Genomic DNA, 14,748 nt, shown 5'->3' with positions numbered 1-14,748 from the left:
GCAAGCCCTGGGAAGAAAAGAACCTTGAACCCAGAGAGAAGCAAGATCCTGGAAAGGAGGAACCCAGGAAGCCTGAACCCTCACAGCCATCGGCAGCCGTCTTGCTCCAACACATGGAAATTGATGAGGGAAGTAACTTACGCTTATGACCTGGTATCTATAAGCTGCTACCCCAAATAAATACCCTTTATGAAGACCAACCAATTTTTGGTATTTTGCATCAGCATCCCTTTGGCTAACTAATATATGAGGCTACTTCAGTTAAGTGTGATCCACCTCAATCAGGATGGTTCTTAATCCTATTACTGGAGTCCATAGAAGTGGAATAAAATTCAGCTATACAGAGAGAAAGACACAGGAAACAAAAAGCTGAAATGGAATCGAGAAGAGAAGGAAGAGTCCAGGAGATGCTACCTTGTACCTTGCCATGTGACAGAGGAATCAAGGATCACTGGTAGCCAGCCCCAGAACATTACAGTCTTCGAGGAGAAAGCATCACCTTGATAATGCCTTGATTTGGATTTTCTTTCAGTCTCAAAACTGTCACCTAATAAATTCCATTCTTTAGGTTGACCCATTTCATGGTATTCACTTGAGCAGCCTAGGAAATGTAAACACCTGTTTTGTAAAGTGTCTTTTCAAAACTTTTGCCATTTTTATTGGGTTATTTGTTATTATGTAATTGGAAAAGTTCTTTATATATTCTAGACACAAGTCCATTGTCAGATATAAGTAGTGGAAAGATTGCCTTTTCATTTTCCTAGTTTCAAAGAGAAAAAGTAATTAATTTTGATAAGGTCAACTTATTAACTTTTTGATCTATGGTTTGTGCTTTTTGTATCCTATCTAAGAAATCTTTGCCTACTCCAGATCATAAATAAATTTTCCTATGTTTTCTTCTAGAAGCTTTATAGTTTTAGCTTACATGTTTAAATGATTCATTTTGAGTTAATATTTGTATATCATGTAAGGTAAAGGTCAAGGTTGATTTTTTCCATATGTATAGCCATGTGTTACAGTACCATCTGATGAAGACTATCCTTTTCCACCCTGTTAGAAATCAATATATGTGTGGGTCTATTTCTGAACTCTGTATTTTGGTTTGTCGGTCTATATTTCTATTCTGATATCAATACCAGACTTGTTTGATGCCCATAGTTTTTTTCCCCCCTAACAAATCAATTTAATTATACATATTAATAAAGCATAAATCCATCCAAAGTGTACAATCAGTGGTATTCAGTCTAATTACGTATTTGTGCATTTATCACTTTAATCATTCTTAGAGCACTTTCATTATTCCAATGATAATAATGGTAATAAACAAAAAACAAACTAAACTCATCACCGTTCAGTCTCTCTTATGCTTCCCCTGTCGTATATAGCTGCTATTCTTTTTCCTTCTCTCTAGTATATTTGTATTTATATTTTGTAAAAACAGTCATACATGTAATATCACCCATATTCATGTTTTACGAGGTTGTATTGTCTTGTACAGTTCCATGTTATAGTTTTTAGTTTTCCTTCTAGTAAGATACACAACCTTAGACTTTCCCTTTCTTTCTTTTTTTTTCAAATTCTACTCAATTTATTCATTTTTTAAAAAGATATTACATTAAAAAAATATGAGGTCCCCATTTGCCCCACCGGCCCCCCCTCCCCCAATAACACTCTCCCCCATCATCATGTCACACCCATTGCATCTAGTGGTGAGTATATCTCCGGGCATCGCTGCACCCCATGTCCCGTGTTCCACACCATAGCCCACACTTTCCCACGTTCCATCCAGTGGGCCATGGGAGGACATACAACATCTGGCAATTGTCCCTGGGGCACCACCCAGGACAACTCCAAGTCCTGAGAATGCCTCCACATCTCTTCTCTTCCTCCCCTTCCCTGCACCCAGCAGCCACCATGGCCACTTTTTCCACATCAATGCCACATTTTCTCGATTATTAACCACAATAGTTCATGAATAGAATATCATTAAGTCCACTCTGATCCTTGCTGTATTCCTCCCTCCTGTGGACCTTGGCTTGGTTGTGTCCATTCCACATCTATGTCAAGAGGGGGTTTAGATTCCACATGGATATTGGATGCAATCCTCCTGCTTTCAGTTGTAGGCACTCTAGGCTCCATGGTGTGGTGGTTGACATTCTTCAACTCCATGTTAGCTGAATCGAGTAAGTCCAATAAATCAGAGTGTAGGAGCTGTAGTCTGTTGAGGTCAGGGCCTGGCTATCATATTGCTTAGACTTTCCCTTTCAACCACTGTCATACCTGTATAATAGATCTGCTAGTTACATTTCTGTTCATTTCCAAAGATTTACAAACAACCTTTTTACCAGTTCTACCAGATTAACCGTCAACTTTCCATTCTCTACCCTCCTTCTTTTTTCTGGTGACCTATATTCTAATTATTAACTCCCTGAGTTTGCACAATATATTTAGTTCATACTAGCACAATCATACAGTATTTGTCCTTTTGTATCTGGCTTGTTTCACTCAACATAATGTCCTTCACTTTCATCCATGTTGTCATATGCTTCGTGACTTCATTTCTTCTTACTGCTGCCTAATAATCCATCCTGTGTATACACAACAATTTCTTTATTCATTCATCGGTTGATGGATGCCTGGTTGTTTCCAACTTTTGGCAATTGTCAATAATGCCATTATGAACATTGGTGTGCAGATGTCTGTCTGTGTTTCTGCTCTCAGTTCTTCTGGGTGTGTATCTAGTAATGGTATTGCCAGGCCACATGACAAGAATATATTCAACTTCTTAAGAAACTGCCAAACAGTTCTCCACAGTGGCTGTGCCAGTCTACATTCCTACCAATAGTGAATAAGAGTTCCTATCTCTCCACATCCTTTCCAACATATACAGTTTTCCAACTTTTTAATAGCAGCCAGTCTAGTAGATATGAAATCTCACTGTAGTTTTGATTTGCATTTCCCTAATCTCTAGTGATGATTAGCATTTTTTCATGTGTTTCTTTGCTATTTGTATTTCTCCTTTGGAAAATTGTCTTTTCAAGTCTTTTGCCTATTTTTTAATTGGGTAGTTTGTCTTTTCGTTGTCAACTTGTATGATCTTTTTATATATCATGGCTGTTAAACCCTTATCGGATATGCGATTGCCAAATATTTTCTCCAATTGAGTTGGCTGCCTTTTCACACTTTTGACAAAGTCCTTTGAGGTACAAAGTGTTTAATTTTGAGGAGATCCCAAAATTTCCATTTTTTCTTTTGTTGCTCATGCTTTAGGTGTAAGGTTTAAGAATCTACTGTCTACCAGAAGATCTTGAAGATGTTTTCGTACATTTTCTTATAGGAGTTTTATGGCTGTTGCTTTTATTTTTAGGTCCTTGATCCATTTTGAGTTAATTTTTGTGTAATATGCGATATAGGGGTTCTCTTTCTTTCTTTTGGATATGGATATACAGTTCTCCCAACACCAATTTTTTAAGTAGACTGTTCTGGCTGAGCTGGGAGGGCTGGCCACCTTGTCCAAAATCACTAGACTGTAGATGTGAGAGTCTATTTCTGAGTTCCCAGTTCGGTTCCATTGGTCAATGTGTCTACCTTTATGCCAATTACTACAGTCTTAAAAGTAAGTCTTAAAATCAGGTTGTATAAGTTCTCTTACTTTTTTTTCCTTTTCAAAATTATTTTAGCCATATTGGGTCCCTTGAGTTTCCTTACAAATTTTTAGGATAAATTTGGTTGATAGTGTTGTTTAAATCATCTATGTCTTTGTTGACTTTGTGTTTCTTTGTTGTTGTCAATTATGAGAAACGATTGTTGAAATCTCCCACTATAATTGTGGATTGGTTCATTTCTCCATTTGGCTGTCAGTTTTTGCTTCTTGAATGTTGAAACTCTGTTAGGAGTTTGAAAAACTATAGGATTGCTTTATGATTTTTAAAAAAGAACTATTTATTTATTTATTTATTTATTTATTTATTTATTTATTTATTTATTTATTTCTCTCCCCTTCCCCGCCCACCCCGGTTGTCTGTTCTCTGTGCCCATTTTGCTGCGTCTTCTTTGTCCCCTTCTGTTGTTGTCAGTGGCATGGGAATCTGTGTTTCTTTTCGTTGCGTCATCTTGTGTCAGCTCTCCGTGTGGGCGGCGCCATTCTTGGGCAGACTGCACTTTCTTTCGCACTGGGCGGCTCTCCTTAGGGGGCGCACTCCTTGCGTGTGGGGCTCCCCTACATGGGGGACACCCCTGCATGGCAGGGCACTCCTTGTGTGCATCAGCACTGTGCATGGGCCAGCTCCACACGGGTCAAGGAGGCCCTGGGTTTGAACTGCGGACCTCCCATGTGGTAGGTGGACGCCCTAACCACTGGGCCAAGTTCACTGCCATGCTTTATGATTTTGATCAATTGCTTCTTTGATCATTATGATATGTTTCTTTTACTCCTTGGTATTATTCCTCATTCTGTGTCTACTTTGTTTGATATTGATAGAGATTTTCTAGTTTTCCAATGGTATATCTTTTTCCATTCTTTTAACTTATCTGTGTTTTTATACATATGCATACATACATATATATATATAATGGGTGCCTAAATAACATGTAGTGGGTCTTGCTTTTTTATCCTGAATAATAAAAATTTCTTTTAATTGTAATATTTAGGCAATTATGTAATTATTATAATGATCGATGTGATTAGATTTAAATTTACCACCTTCCTATTTGTTTTGTATTTGGCTGTATATTCTTTGTTTTCTTTTTCTCTTCCTACCTTCTTTTGGGTTGAGTATTTTATTATAATGTATTTACTTATCTCCTCTATAACTACTATACAGCATTTTTATTCTAATGTTTATGATATTCATCTTTAATTTGTCATAGTCTATCTTCAGATAAAATTACATTACTTCATACATAATGCAAGAATATAAAACCTTCAACTTGCCCCTCTTGGCCTTTGTACTATTTTTACCATATATTTTACTTCTATATATGTTATAAATCCCTATATACTTTGTTATTATTTTGCTTTAAATAATCTGTTATTTCTCAGTGTCATTTTTAAAATGGGAAAATGTTACTCATGCATGTATATGTATCACGTTTGCCATCTTTATTCCATTGTGCAGACACATGTTTTTATTAGGTATTATCTACCTTCTGCCTGAAGAACTTGGTTTAAAATTTCCTGTAGTGCAAGTTTGCTGGTGATAAATTTTCTCAGCTGTTGTTTGCCTGAAAAGAAATGAATTTTACCCTCATTTTTGAAACACATTTTCACAGGATGTAGTATTCTAGATTGACAGTGGTTTACTTTCAGCAGACTAAAAGTGTCATTTTGTTGTCTTCTGACTTGCATGGTTTCTGACAAGAAATCTGTGACCATTTTTCATTTGTTCCTTTGTATATAAAGTATCTTTTTTCTCTGATTGCTTTTAAGATTAATCTTTAATAGTGGTTTAATTGTCAGTCAAAGGGGTGTTGAGGCAAGCAACCAGAAATCTGTTGGCTTTTATAAAGGATATTTATTTGGGGTAAAATCTTACAGTTACAAGGCCCTAAAGAGTCTGGCTCAAGGTTGCCTTCCCACCCAAGTCAGTTGCCATGTGTTGGAGCAAGATGGTAGGTGGTCTCTGCCTTGTCTCTCCTTCCTTCTTCTTCTTAAGTCTTCCTGGGCCCAGCTTCTTCTGATCTCAGCTGTAGGCTGGCATAGGGCTTGTCTCTCTTCCCCACATTGCAGGATCAAAGTTCTTTCTTCTTCCATGTTATGACAAAGTTTTCTTCTCTGGTATCTGTTAAGCTCTCTCCCCTCCTGTATATCTTCTTCTGTGTCTTCTTGAGTGAGTGCCATTTTATATCAGGCCACCAAGGGAGCAGGGACTTAACCTGAGTTACAACCTACTGACATGGTAGAATCAAAGCCCTAATCTTAACGTAATTTAATCAAAGACATGTCAGCTGACTCTAATACAATCAAAGGGGATCATAGCCAGAAGAGACCAGTTTATAAACACAATCCTTTTTGGAATCCATAAATAATATCAAACTGCTACATTGATTTTCTGCAATTTGATTATGATGTGCCTTCATGTAATTTTCTTTGTGATTATCCTACTTGGAATTATTGAATTTCTTGGATTTGTGGGCATATAGTATTTCAATGAAAACTACTCAATCATTATTTCTTCAAATATATTTGTCTGATCCTCTTCCCTTTCTGGGGCTCCAATTGCACATATGTTAGAATGTTTTATGTTGTTCTATAGGTCATTTAGGTGCTATTCTCTTTTTTTTTTTCAGACTTTTTCTCTCTGTGTTTCACTTTGGATAGTTTTTATTGTGATGCCTTAAAGTTTATTGATCTTTTTTTCTATAATATCTAATATGCTGGCAATCTCATCCTATGAACTTTTCATTTAAGATATTGAATTTTTAATGTCTAAAGTTCCTTTTTTAATGTGTTCCATTTCTCTTCTCATTTTGTCCATTTTTTTCTTTAAATCCTTGAGCATGTTAATCACAGATATGATTGCTCTTTTAATGTTCTTGTCTGCTAATTCCATCATATGTATCATTTCTGCTGTTTCTATTGGCTGATTTTTTCCTTCTCATTATAGTTCTCATTTTTCTTCTTTTTTGTATGACTGGTAATTTTTGATTCAATACCAGCTATTGTGAGTTTTACATTGCATGTGCTGAATTTTGTTGTACTTCTTTAAAGAGTGTTGTTTTTTCTGGCGGAAGTTAGATTTCTTACAGATCATGTCAACATTTTAGAGTTTTAATCATAAGCTTTTATAGAGCAGCCTTTACTTCATGGATAATAGTTTAGTTCTAATACTAGAGACCCTTCTGGGGTTTCTTTAGAATACCCTGTATATTCAAAGAAGTCTCTCTATTCTGGCTAATGGGAGCTTGTGTAATTCTGAGGTTTGTGTGAGCTTTTGGGATTGTTTAGCCTATATCCCTCGTTAATTGTTATTTGTTGTTCTTTGCCCAGCTTTGTGATGTTTCATCCTATGCATTCACAGGTTGATATTTAGCCAGAGACTCAAGGAGACTCCTATTCATATTTCTGGAGCCCTTCTCTTTGCAGGCTCCCTCTTCTCTGGTACTCTGCCCTGCCAAATACCAGAGGTCTGCGATGCCCTCTCCAAACTCTGATTTCTATCTCCTTAACTCAGTGAGACCACCATCTGTCTATGGGTTTCCTCTTCCTGTACTGTGGTTTGGAATTTACTTCCAGGCAGAAACCTGGGCCTATTGTAAGGCTGATCTCATTTATTTTCCTTTTTTCAGGAATCATAGTTGTGCTACTACCCACAGTCCAATGCCTGAAAACCAGGGGCAAGAGTAGGGTGACGAGAGGCACCAAGGATATAAAATGTAAAGAGACCCTTACTCTGAGGGTCATGCACGTGTAGGGTTGGCCTTAAAAAGGAATGCCTCCTTAAATTTTGTACCCTAAGCACTTTTCTTGCCTCACCCTAGTCCCAGCCCTGCCGAAAACAGGTATTTTATATTTTATCCAGTATTTTTGTCATTTACAGTGGGAGAGTAATTCTGGATCCTGCTGTGTTTGCCTCATTGTCAGAAGTGGAAGTTCCTTGTTATCTGCACATTTAACTCAATACATCATGAACATCTTTCTACATCAGAGAATTTAGATATTCACCACTCTTTAAAATGATTGCCTCACATTCCATTGTGTTGATGGATCTGGGAAATCGTGGAACGTATAAGTCATTTCTTTAAAAAAGCCCATCGTTGTCAAATATGACATTAATGTACCACTGCAAATGAAATATGTGAGTATACATAAAACATCCATTTAGGGATATGTTTTGTTTTGAGCACATTAACTAAGAAGCATGAATAGTAGATCGTTTTTCTGTACACTTCTTGATTTGTTACAAGAATATGTTTGTTAATCCAGAATTGAACCTAGACATAAAACCCTATCACCGTGGGAGTACACAGCATTATATTCTAGTGAATGAGGTAACCCTAATGATGAATCAAAACCAGAGTTTTAAGAGATTGCCAAGACATATGAAAATTACTTTAGAATATTACTCATCTGTCATTCCTTCTCATTAAAAACTTTGAAAAAACAGAAGTAAAGGTAATATCAAAATATTAAGTTCTACCTAGTATTTAAAGCAAATAATAAATGTAGAATAGACTGTCTGACATATGTTGTCCTACTTTAAGTTTAAAAACAAACTGAATACCCAAAAGGCATAGTTTGTTCTACTAACATTTTTTGACTGTCTAAATACTGTTCTCTTTTAACTATCATTTGTAATTCTTAAGATATCTCTTAATTTCTTAACAGAATTTTATCATTATCATTATAATTATTAGTATAAATTATGGAAAACAAATTCAGAAAACACCAGAAGAATATACAGAAAAATGATGACATTGATTACTTAGATAGTAGGATTTTAAGTGGTAGTTTTCTTATTTTCCCCATTGTTTTTGAACGTAGTACCATACCTTAAGAGTAGAAAAGTATATTTCTATATAAAAATACACTATAGCACTGCTGAAAAGTCCTAAATATTATTAAGGTAAGTAAGAGAGTCTTTGCTTAGTTCCTCTAACAAGCAGAGCCCAAGGTAAGCACTTAGGTGCTTTACTTGAAGGTACACCCTGGCGATGGGGTTAAGAGTAAAAGGGAAGGAAAGGTGAGGAAAATGTCCAACAATGGAAAAGCATTACTTTACTGGCTAACAATTGACAATGAAGAGCAGGTCTCTCAGCAGGCATGTTTGGGAACTCCTCCAGAAGAGTCCCAAGAATGATGTGCACCTTCAAGTACCCATGGAAGAGAAAACAAAGGTCGCATTTATTTTTCCAGGTCTTTCATTTTTCCCATTTTCCACTGGTCAGGGTTCACCTTATGAGAAATTTATTCCCCCACACTTCCAGACTGCATCATTGATTTTCAGCAGCCCCTAGGAAGCCAAATCATGTTATATTTCATCCAAGTCTGAAAGAGGAGGAGTAAACCAGTGCTTGTGCAGCACTAACTAAGGAAGAAAGGAGGAGATAATTAAGGGAATATGAAGGTCTGCAGGTTTTGTGTGCCAGTACATTAAGGAAGAAGGAAAGCATAAAGCAGAGGAAGAAGTGGCGTCAAAAAGTCAGGAAGAACCAACAGAATAGACTTGAGAGTCTAGAAAGAATTTCACATATATATGGCCAATTGTCTTTCAGCCAGGCTGCCAATGGGGAAAGAATAGTCTATTCAACAAATGGTGCTGGGAAAACTGGATTTCCACATGCAAAAGAATGAAGTTGGACCCCTACTTCACATACAAAAATTAACTCAAAATGGACCAATAACACAAAGATTAGAGTTAAAATCATAAAACTCTTAGAAGAAAACATACGGAAAAATCTTCATGACCTTGGATATAGCAGTGGATTAGATATGACACCAAAAGCATGAGGGAGAAAAGAAAATATAAATTGAACTTCATCAAAATAAAAAACTTTTGTGCATCAAAAGCATCATCAGTAAAATCGAAAGACAATCTACAGAATGGGAGAAAACAGTTGGAAATATATTTGATAAAGGCTTAATACCCAAAATATATTTTTAAAAATTCCTAAAACTCAAAAACAAAAGAGGAACAGCCCAATTTAAAAGTGGGCAAAACACCTCAGCAAATATTTTTCCAAAGAAAATATATAAACAACCAGCAAGCACATGAAAAGATGTTCAACATCAGTAGTTACTAGGGAAATGCAAACCCACAATGAAATACCGCTTCATACCCACTAGGATGGAAATTAATTTAAAAAAAAGATGTGGAGAAATTGAAACCCTCATGCATAGGTGGGAATTTTTTTAAGGAGGTACCGGAGATTGAACCCAGGACCTCATACTTGCAGAGCAGGTGCTCAACCATGGAGCTACTCCCACTTCCCTGGTGGGAATGTTTTTATAGCTGCTATGGAAAACAATTTGGCAGTTCCTCAAAAAGTTAAACTGTAGCATTAGCATATGAACCAGTGATTTCACTCCTAGATACATACTCAAAGGAATTGAAAACAGGGACTCATATGGGTACTGGTATATCAGTGATCATAGAAACATTATTTACAGTAGCCCAAAGGTAAAAACAACAGATGAATAGATAAACAAAATTTGGTATCTGCCTATAACAGATTTCATCAGGAAAAAGGCTGCTGATGCCTCCTGGTACCTACACAAGCTTGACCTCATCATTACTACAAGTTCAAGGAGTGCCACATCCTGGGTACCACCTTCTTCAACACTGACCAGTGCAGCAACCACTTATCACCCTACAGTCACATGGTGTTGTGTTCTATTATGCCCAGCAACTGGGGGCTCTACATGTTGCTGCAATTCTGGGGGATGTTCCACACTTTTGGCCACTGGGCCATGTTGCTGCAGCTTAATGGTGGCCTCTGTGACTGGCAGTGAGTGCCAGGACCTCCCACTCAGTCCAGCACCTGCAGGGTTCCATGCTGCCTTGACCTGCCGTTCTCTAGTTGTATGAGAACATCAAGGAAAACATCCCTTTTGACTCTTCCAGATGGAGGACACCAGCACTGCCAGCTTGTTCCTAGGTACCAAGCCTGAGCCCTGAGACAGTACTGAACCTGGCCATATCCAGGGCACGGTGACCATCTCCTTCACAGGCTTTCTGATCCAGGAGGGCTGGAGAAGAGCCCTGAGGAGATCTACCACATGTTCTGGGAGAAGAAGGTGGGCTAGTCCCAGTCACTGGTGGCCACATGTGATTCCAGCATCATAGTCTGCCATGTGGTGCTGGGGGCCTATCTGTGTGGCAAACCCTATGTGGCTAAACATGATGGCTCCTGGGTGGAGTGGTACATGCTCCCAGCCTGAGGAAGTCATATCTGAGGGCCAGAGAAAGACTCTTTGAGGCAGCAGGACATACTCAAGGTCAGGCCACACTGGCCATCAGCTGTGCCCAGGCTGGTTGTTTACTCTTCTTTGACCAGGAGAGTTTCTTCACCCACCTCAGGTGGCTCATGTGGCAACACCCAGAGGCCAGGAATTCCATTGACCTGTCAGCTTCCAGTGGAGGCAGGAGGAATCCAGGAAGCATTTGTGAGAGGAGAGAATGCAGTGGGTTGGCATAAGAGGAGAGAGGCACCACATGGTGCTGAGCTGGTTCCTGGCCCTTATTCTATTTTACTATTGAGGAAATAAATCAGCCAAGTGCTAAATTCTTGTCAAAAACACTCCAACATGGATGAAACTTGAAAACATTATGTTCACTGAATTAAGCAAGGCACAAAAGACAAATACTGTCAAATGTTACACTTATATGAAATATCTAGAAATCTCAAGTCTGTAGAGAGAGAAAGCAGAGTAGTGGTTATGAGAGACTAGGAGAAGGGGAGAATGGGGAGTGTTTGCTTAATGGATGGAGTTCTGGGTGAAAGAAAAGTTTTGGTAATGTATGAAGGTGATAGTGGCACTACATTGTGAATATAATTAATGCCACTGAGTTATACACATAAAATTTTTATGTTATATGTATGTTTCTACAAGAAAAGAAAAAAAGTCAAGAAGAGCTGTAGGTGACTATATCAAGACCTGGATTCCTGATGGGACAAGGTCATTAATTTTGGAATTAGACCTGGATTTAAATCCAAGTTCCATCATGTAGTAGTTGTATGATCCTGGGGGAAATTAGATCACCTGTCAGACATGAAAGTCTCAAAAATGAAAGGAGATCCTATCAGTGTGATGTTGACTAGAAGAGAAAACATATCTGTGAAGCCATAGAACAAGGTCATTAGTAAAGATGCAAGAAAAAGACAAAGCATCAAGTCTCATACCATTTTCTGGAATGTCAACAGTTTGGTTGCTGAGAAAGGTCTTCATTCTGAAACACAAATACTTGAGGTATTTGGAAGATATTTTTGCAGCCCAGGCAGAGCACTGAGTTCCTTGCCAGAAGAAAAAAGGAATTTTTATGGAATGGACCAGACCACCAAAATTTTGTGTTTGGTGATCTCCACTGGATGCCAATAAGCCCCACAGTACTGTAAAGGCAATTGCAGAGTGGGGTCTGGATTATGTTGTGGATAGAGATGATATGCCTGATGGGGGAGCTGAATACTTCGCAAAGACTGTGTCATGCTTAAAGGAAAGGAATCCAAAAATTCTTGTGGAATGCCTCATCTCTGATTTCCAAGGAGATCTGAAAGCAATAGAGAAAGATGCTTTTTCAGGATTAGAAGTGTACACACATAATGTAGAAACAGTTCCAGAATTACAGAGAAGAGTTCTTGATCCCTGAGCCAATTTATTTTATTTATTTATTTCTCTCCCCTTACCCCCCTAGTTGTCTGCTCTGTGTGTCCATTCGCTGAGTGTTCTTCTGTGACCGCTTCTATCCTTATCAACAACACCGGGAATCTGTGTTTCTTTTTGTTGCATCATCTTGTTGTGTCAGCTCTCCGTGTGTGCAGTGCCATTCTTGGGCAGGCTGCACTTTCTTTCATGCTGGGCGGCTCTCCTTACGGGGTGCACTTTTTGCACGTGGGGCTCCCCTACGTGGGGGACACCCCTGTGTGGCACGGCACTCCTTGTGTTCATCAGCACTGTGCATGGGCCACACGGAGCCCGGGGTTTGAACTGTGGACCTCCCACATGGTAGGCAGACGCCCTATCCATTGGCCCAAGTTCGCTCCCCCCGCTAGCCAATTTTGACCAGTCTCTATGTGTACTGAAACATGCCACAGAAGTTCAGCCTGATGTTATTTCTTTTTTTTTTGCTTTTGTAATGGGAATTTATTAGGTTAAAAGTGTACAGCTTTGAGGCCAAAAGTGCCTAAGCCAAGGCATTATCAGGAGGTGCTGTTTCACCAAGTTGCAGCTGTAGAGAATCAGGCACATGGTGGTGTCATCTCAAGATTATTTCTACAGGAGCTACAGTTGTGGGTGATCAAGCACAGGGCAGGGCACAATGCCTGTTCACTCTTCTCTCCCCCTCCTCTGGGCCTCTCCAGCCTCCAGCTGCTCTGTAGACCTAGCCTCTTGGGGGCCTTTTCTGTGCCTTTCTGCTCTGCTGATTCCAGGTAGACTTTTAGTGTCTCTGCAGCTTTTCTCCTGTGTCTGTGGCTTTTTCCTCCTCTGTTTATAAAGGACTGCAGTAAGAAGGTTAAGACCCACCCTGGTGGAAATGAGTTACATCTTAAGATGATGTTATTTCTAAAACATCTATAGTGTTAGGTTTAGGCGAGAATGATGAACAAGTATATGCAACAATGAAAGCACTTCATGAGGTAGACATGGACCTTTTGATTTTAGGACAATATATGCAGCCAACAAAGAGTGAGCTTAGGGTTGAAAAATATAATACTCCTGAAAAGTTCAAATACTGGGAAAAAGAAGGAAATGAACTTAGCTTTCATTATACTGCCAGTGAAATGAAATGGCCCTCTGGTGAGTTCTTCATATAAAGTAGGTGATTTTTTCCTGAAAAATCTAGTGGCCAAAAGAAAAACAAAAACAATCTAAAACTTAAACAGCCAAGACCTTCAAGATCATGGGAATCTTAAAAATATGATTCCAATTGGTAACAGAGGTGGAGCCAGAATGCCCAGACTTCAGTGAATGTACCCTAACTCTTTATGTTTTAAGAAAAATGTCATCTATCTATCTTTTTTTAAAAAAAAGATAATAAAAAATGAAAAAAAAGACAATTACATTAAAAATATTTTAAAATGTCAATAAGTTTATATATTTAATTATAATAATTCACTTTTTTTTAGCATATCTTCTTTGTTGCTATAAATGCTATGGTGTAATCATAAAACATCTTTATAAGGCCTTGCTATTAACCATATAATTAAAAATAAGAACTTCTAGAAAGGAAAAAAAAGAAAGGAAATACCCTTATTTTAATTTCACAAAAGCATATCATGCTAGTTCCTTGCCAGTGTTTGTTTCTAGGGAGAGTGGGGCATTAGGGAGGGAAAGACCCACTATTGGTTTCTCCAGCTTCCTTGGGAAATGCTCTCCCTGTATTCCCATAACTTCTTCAGCACACTCAGCATGGTTAATGTCAAGGGGAATCTCCTAATTTTGTCATTGCACTGAAAAAAAACCCAACTTGCCTGCTCTTGAAAAGTGAGTCATTCATTCTTAGATTATTTTCTTTAGGTCTAATTTTACAAACTCTAATAAAATGGCCTTTTCTGTGCATTATATGAAAAAGGTGACTTAATTTGCTTGTTTGCTAACATTTCTCTGATAGTAAGGCCATGAGTGATAGAGCTAAATATGATACAAACCTAAAACATTTGGCGATTTTCTGCCCATGGGAAGTATAACCGCAGTTTTATTATCAGTGAAGATAGTTGTCTTTAATGGTTGAGCATAAGGTTTAGCATTGTCAAAGACGGTTAACTCTACCATAGAGCCATTTTCAACTGCTGTGGAGTCTTATTAATGCACAAGATCTGTTTTCATTTATTCTTGATTTATACTTTCTATTTCTTTTTTTTTCAGTACTAAGTGATTATTTTCCCTTCTACTTTTCCTCTTGTTTCTTACTTAGTAGGTTAGCATTCAATTGATTATTTCTCATGTCATTCATTTTCATTTTGGAAATGGAAGACTTTCATATGGCATCATGGAGAATGTCTAGAGCAAGCATTTCCCACAGGGGCAATAATACCCTGCAGGGGGTGAAAATTGGTTGTTGGTGGGCAAAAAAGTCTGACTTTTTAAATATA

The 14,748-nt window shown here is 38.1% G+C and overlaps 1 protein-coding gene and 1 pseudogene across 10 annotated transcripts in view; both read left to right on the top strand.

The window, feature by feature from the left end:
* AKAP6 (A-kinase anchoring protein 6) overlaps positions 1–14,748 on the top strand; it is a 635,729-nt gene that overhangs the window by 164,876 nt on the left and 456,105 nt on the right. The window lies entirely within an intron of this gene.
* On the top strand, positions 8,653–13,528 carry LOC131276272 (lipoyl synthase, mitochondrial-like; annotated as a pseudogene).

Source organism: Dasypus novemcinctus, chromosome 3 (genome assembly GCF_030445035.2).
Source record: "Dasypus novemcinctus isolate mDasNov1 chromosome 3, mDasNov1.1.hap2, whole genome shotgun sequence".
Taxonomy (NCBI): domain Eukaryota; kingdom Metazoa; phylum Chordata; class Mammalia; order Cingulata; family Dasypodidae; genus Dasypus; species Dasypus novemcinctus.
Note: the sequence above shows the minus strand (reverse complement) of the source record. Positions and strands in the feature narration are given on the sequence as shown.